The sequence below is a fragment of the Perna viridis genome, chromosome 3 (assembly GCF_037379345.1).
Source record: "Perna viridis isolate PV_CMFRI_1.1 ecotype Kerala chromosome 3, ASM3737934v1, whole genome shotgun sequence".
Taxonomy (NCBI): domain Eukaryota; kingdom Metazoa; phylum Mollusca; class Bivalvia; order Mytilida; family Mytilidae; genus Perna; species Perna viridis.
Window position 1 is genome coordinate 56477257 of NC_142447.1, and position 6565 is coordinate 56483821.

Here is a 6565-nt window from a genome sequence, read left to right on the forward strand (position 1 = left end):
TGTTCTAACTGTTTATAATCCTTTAATAAACAAGGTGCACAAATGTGCCGTACCTGCCTGCTCACACCTTTAATATTTTTTGTATGCAACCCTGAAAAAGAACATCTTTTTCTTTCGAAATTCAGAACAAAACCGAACTATTGGTTTCCCACTTCCACCAGTTTTCCTTTTTTGAATTTTGGATCTAACTGAACTTGCTAATAAATGTGTTTCTATAACAGACGGATCATCCCCCCAGTCATTCTGGTCCGATTCAATGCGCCTTGTCCAAGTTTAGTATAATTGTAAAAGAGCTTTCCAATCATACATTTAGATGTGTCTAATCGTGCGATAACAACCGAAAGTGAATAAATATTCTGTAAATTTTCCAGGTAAAAAATTAACCAGGTGTGACCATTCAGAAACATGTTCACTAGGTATCTAATAACAAACCTCAAAGAGTGGTCCTAAAAAAAATATAGAATTATAAATTTATTTTTAATTATAAAAAATTTACCCATGTACACGTGCTTTTACTACTATCACGTGATTATCACACGATTGCGTTATTGATATAAACAGTAGTGAGCTGAGCTCGGAGTTTTCACTCTACACGTTGACGTATTCCCAAATAAAGTGGGAAAACGCTCTCGGACCCACGTGGTGTCTGGTAGTAGACCAGAGCGTCAGCAAAGAAGCCCAGCCGCTAGTAGGACATACTCTGAGTTCTTCGGTCAGGTATCCCGAAGGCTGGGCTCCGCTACCTTCCACTACTAACTGGCATTACTAACAGAAAGCCCGTAAGGGGTGGTCGTGCGAGATCTGTAAGGATAGTCAAGACCGTAAAACCCCCAATCATCACTCGGAGTTATCTACGGTTATGCAGTTTTCTCACAGAAATTTAACATTCCGAGAGAATGCTTTTGTTTAGATTTATTCCGACCTTTCGACTTCTTTATACGCAAAATCATTACGAAATTATTTATATTTCTGGTTTTTTGTCGAGCTACAAATATGGCGCGGTTACAAACGTTTAGGGGTTTAAGTTAATAAAAGCCAGTCACTTCTAGTTGCATAGTCATACCGGTTAATTTTGAAGTTGTTAAGCGTTATGCATTTATAAGCGATATGCACCATTGTTTATGTCGAAGACTTTGTACTTGATCAAATAAGGAGTAGGAACTCCCACTTTGAAATATTGATGTGTTTCTAGTGGAGTTTTCATTTAGACAGTGTTATAGTTACAGAGCCCAGTACACGAACGTACCACATAACTGGGTGACCAGTATGATGTTACTAAGTCGGAATATAGGTAGTTGATATTGACACATAAATCGGGAAAAGCAAACAGCTGTATAATACAGAGACCATTCATTGATCAGAACGCTGGCACACACTAAAGTCACTACCAATTGCACATTTCAAAGTGTTAACTGGCCATTTTCATTGAGAAACTTGCACATACAGGCGACTCCCGTTACACTCCAAATGTTTCTTAACGGCGACATTCCGTTGATGGAGGATGTGTTTACTAAAGACAAGTCAATTAACAACTCACAAATGGGTCATTCTCAAAATATGTGCAATTCTTGGGTTGGTGTTTTGAAAAAAAATTTTTGCTTTCTTGTTCGGCTACGGATTCCAAATATTTATCATCCGAAATATCTCTACAGTAACGCTACTTGGTTAAAAGGATCGCCATTTGGTATTCACGAACAATTCCCGTTAGTCATTGAGAATAGACGTAAAAAGCTTTATTCTGTGCAGAAAGAAGCAAGACGAAACGGTAAACAAACTGTACTTGTAAGAGATAAACTCTTCATTGACGGCAAGTTGTACCATCCACCAGATGAAAGAACAAACACTACTCCACAGCGGACAATTAGCTACCGTGATACATTATTAAAAAAACCGAGAGAACATGAGAGGCCTTTCAAAAGACAACGACCAAGTTCGGACTCTTCACCTCAGATTAGTGGGACAAATAGTTACTAGGACCGCCTTGGGGAGAAACATAAACTTGGAAATATTATTTCAAATAAGTATGACAATGTGAATGATCAATATTTGTGTGTGGAATTAAATGAAAATTCTTTAAAGGACACTAATAAAAAGCTAGTAAATCCAGGTGTAAATGAAACATATTCTAAGAGTAAAAACTGTTTTTGTATTAATAATTCTTTAAATGAAAATGCGAATTCTTCAAACAACTATATATTATCAGATCATAATGATGTAGTAAACGCTGAAGAAAAATATAATAAATGTATTTTTGATTTTTATCAGGCTTTATTTAGAACAAAATCTGGTTATATGACATATAGTTCGCGGATTGAGGAAAATTTACATGATTATTTTCTAGTTCTAAATGAAGTATGTAAATATTATAATGTTACATATGAATTTTATGTTAGTAATCTCAATAGTAATAACATAGAACCTGTGGAGGACACAAGTCACGAAAGTGTTAATTTAGATTTAAATATTTCTAATTGTACTGAATGTAATAGTGTTACTGATAGTACATGTATTAGTAGTAGTGTGGATAGACCTTTTAATAGAAATTTGAGTTTAGATCCTGTAAATATTGTATGTCTGAACTGCTGTGGTATTAGGACCAGATTTAACTATCCGGAATTTGGTAATATGATACGAAAACACGATATTATTTGTTTATTAGAAACTAAAACCGATGACCTTGACTCAATAGATTTTTCTGGGTATCAATTCAAAATGAAAAATAGGAAAAATATTTCAAATAGGCGGTCTGGTGGTATTATGGTTGGTTACAAGAATGAGCTGTCTAATTTGATAGAATTTAAAAACACTGACTGTAAATTTATAATCTGGTTTAAGTGTGATGGTAAATTATTTCAGTTAGATCAACCGGTAATAGTTGGATTGGTTTATATACCCCCAGAATACACCAAATACACTTCTGATGAAGCTTTTACTGGAATTGAAAGAGAGTATCTATCCTTTCAAAACTCTACGGAATATTTCTGCCTTTTAGGGGATTTTAATGCTAGAACAGGTACAGACGCTGATTTTGTCGAATTAAACGAAAGCGAGCACGGGGATAATAATATTACAGAATTTGTTGATAATGATATAGATATATTAAAATCTTTGTCGATCCCTGTACACAGAAAGAGTATGGACAGTGGCAAAAACCGGTACGGTGGCCTTTTGCTAAATCTATGTAAGAGTAATAAATTGTTTATTGTTAATGGTAGAGTAGGCGGTGATAAAGATATTGGGAAATTTACTTGTAGAGAATCTAGCGTAGTAGATTATTGTATAAGTTCTGCACATTTATTTAGATCAATTTTATATTTTGATATACTGGAGTCTAGTAAATTACTGTCGGACGTTCATTCGCCTCTTTCTTTGTCTCTCCTTGGTGAAATTGGCTCTATACAAATGATAGATCATGAAAATATTGGTAATGCTACAGTCAAGGATGTCTTTAAAATAAAAAAAATGGGACCCTTTGAAGTGTGGAGAATTTTTCAACAATATTGATAGTGTAAAAGTAAGAGAATTAGAATCAAATCTAAGTGTAGTGAATGATAATGTAGATGTAATAAATCAAATGTCAGTTGATGCTTTGTTAGATGAGTTATGTGGTATTTTTATCTCATCTGGAAAGTTTACTTTTGGTACAACACCCATAAGAAGTAGTAAAAGTACCCAAGAAAAACATAAGAGGGATAATAAACCATGGTTCGACGTGGATTGTAAATTTGCCCGTAAGAATTTTCGTTAACTTAAGAGAAAATTTAAGACTAATAGGTCTCGTAGTAATTATAATAATATGAAACAAGCAGAAGCACGTTATAAAAAGACTCTGGATGAAAAATATAAGTTGTATTGTAAAAAATTATCAAAAAATATTAATGATATGAAGTCTAACAATTCGAAAGAATTCTGGAGGTTTTTGAAAAATTCTAAAAAGAAATGTCAACCAAATATTGACATTTCAAAACTTTATGAATTCTTCAAAAATTTGAATACCGCTCCTCAATATGATGACAGAGATGAATTACCCGATATCGATAATCCTGATTTAGATCGTATTAATAACGACCTTAATTCATATATTACACGAGACGAAATTTACAATTGTATTAGAAAACTTAAAAATGACAAGGCTTGTGGAGAAGACCACATTGTTAATGAATATATTAAATCCACATCGGACCAGTTTATTGGAATATATGAAAAACTTTTCAATATTATATTTGACACAGGACTGATCCCAAACAGATTTCGTCAAAACTATTCGACTCTTGACAGTATATTTACTTTGTATATGTTATTTGAAATAATGAAATGTAAGAAAAAGAAACTGTACTGTGCTTTTATAGATTTTGAAAAGGCCTTCGATACCGTGTGGAGAGAAGGCCTTTTCTACAAGATGTTACTTAATAATATTCATGGTAAAATGTACAATGTGATTCTAAGCATGTATAGTAGTATAAAATCTTGTATTTCATATAATAATTTTAAATCAGAAAACTTTCCTTGTGAAAATGGCGTCAGACAGGGAGAAAATTTGTCTCCTTTTCTATTCTCCATTTTTCTAAATGACTTGGAAGATTATTTAATCAGTAAAAATATTGTTGGATTAAATACCATTGCTGAAAACATAGAACATGAATTAGATACATACATTAAAATTTTCATTATGTTATATGCTGATGATACCGTTCTATTAGCAGAGACGCCCACAGATCTCCAAGACCAACTCAATTACTTCTATGAATATTGTACTAAATGGAAATTAAAGGTTAATGTAGGTAAAACAAAAGTCATGATATTTGGTATGGGTAGAATTCTACCAAACATTAACTTTAGCTATAATAACATAGAAATATAAATTGTTAAGGAGTTTAATTATCTTGGCGTCTTACTTACAAAAACCGGAAATTTTTGACTAAATAAGAAATATCTAGCAGACAAGGCTTTAATAGCTATGCATGAAATTTTAAAATTCGGAAGGACGTATAACTTGTCTGTAAAAGGTCAACTTGACTTATTCGATAAAATGATTTTGCCGATATTACTATACGGTTACGAGATATGGGGGTTTGGTGATAATCAGCTATTAGAGAAAATTCACTTAAAGTTTTGTAAAGTACTTTTGAACTTGAAACAATCAACACCCAGCTTTATGGTATACGGGGAACTAGGCCGACATCCTATTGACATTGATATTAAGGTCAGAACAGTGATGTTTTGGGCTAGATTATTAAACAGTAAACAAGAAAAATTTTCTCGTGTTTTATATAATCTATTATATTGTCTGAATACAAATCAAAATGTACGAATCAAATGGATTGAACATGTGAAAAATATATTTAATACTTGTGGTTTTAATTATGTATGGGAAACACAGAATTTTATAAATAAAAACTGGTTGAAATCAATAGTTAAACAAAGGTTAATTGACCAATTTCTACAGGATTGGTATTCTCTTGTTCAAAATTCTCCAAAGTCTACTAATTATCGAATATTTAAAACCGAATTGAAATTTGAGGAATATTTCAATATTTTAGATATCAAAAATGCTATTGTTTTATGTAGATTTAGAACTACTAATCATAAGCTACCGATCGAAACTGGGAGATGGCAAAATGTAATACGACCAGACCATATATGTCTATTATGTAATACTAACAGTATTGGGGATGAATTCCACTACATTTTAGAATGTAATTATTTCTCTGATAAACGCAGAGAACATATTTCGAAACCTTTTACTAACAGACCGAATATACTTAAATTTTGTTCACTTTTTACAAACGAATGAAAACCAGTCCTGTTGAAGCTTTGTAAATTGATTAGATGTATAAACTCATGTGTTTACCCTCCTGGCTAGATATCTGCAGAACCTCTCTCATCCTTTTTGTGTTATTTGTTTGTATATATTGTAAATAGTCTTCTTTTTATTTGTATGTTGTTGTCTCTGTACCAGTGTAATGCATTGGATATGTGACAAATAAAGATATTTAGTAAGTAGAGTACAAATCCGTCAAAAGTTATTCATCAGCAAATGTCTTTGGTATAAGACAGATTGTTTTAGTCATTATAAGAAAGAAATAAGTCATAAAGACCGTTCTTAAACATTAGGCAGTTTGCAATGCAATATGGGTTCAAAACTATAAAAAAAACTACATTTAAGCTTCATGATTTTTGCTATTGGTCTTTTTCAAATCCAGGTGCGAAATGTAGTCAAAATCAACCACATAAAATCTACATATATATCTTTATTTCTCAATAAACCTCTTTACAGTGGTATAGAGAATGTAAATTATACATGATATATAACATTGACAATAATAAATTCACAGTTTTCATACATTATTTTTAGGTTACGAAACAGTAATCAAGTATAATAGTAATTTTAACTACATTGTATAAACAAATAAATTCTTAATTTACCCCGGAGAATTTAGTCGTTTAATTATAATATTAATAAACTTACATAATTTGCTAAGCTCTGAAATGTTTTGAGTTTGTAAAAGACCTCTCATTCTCAATATATTGGGTCCTGTTCTATATTTCACTTTTAGAAAATTTG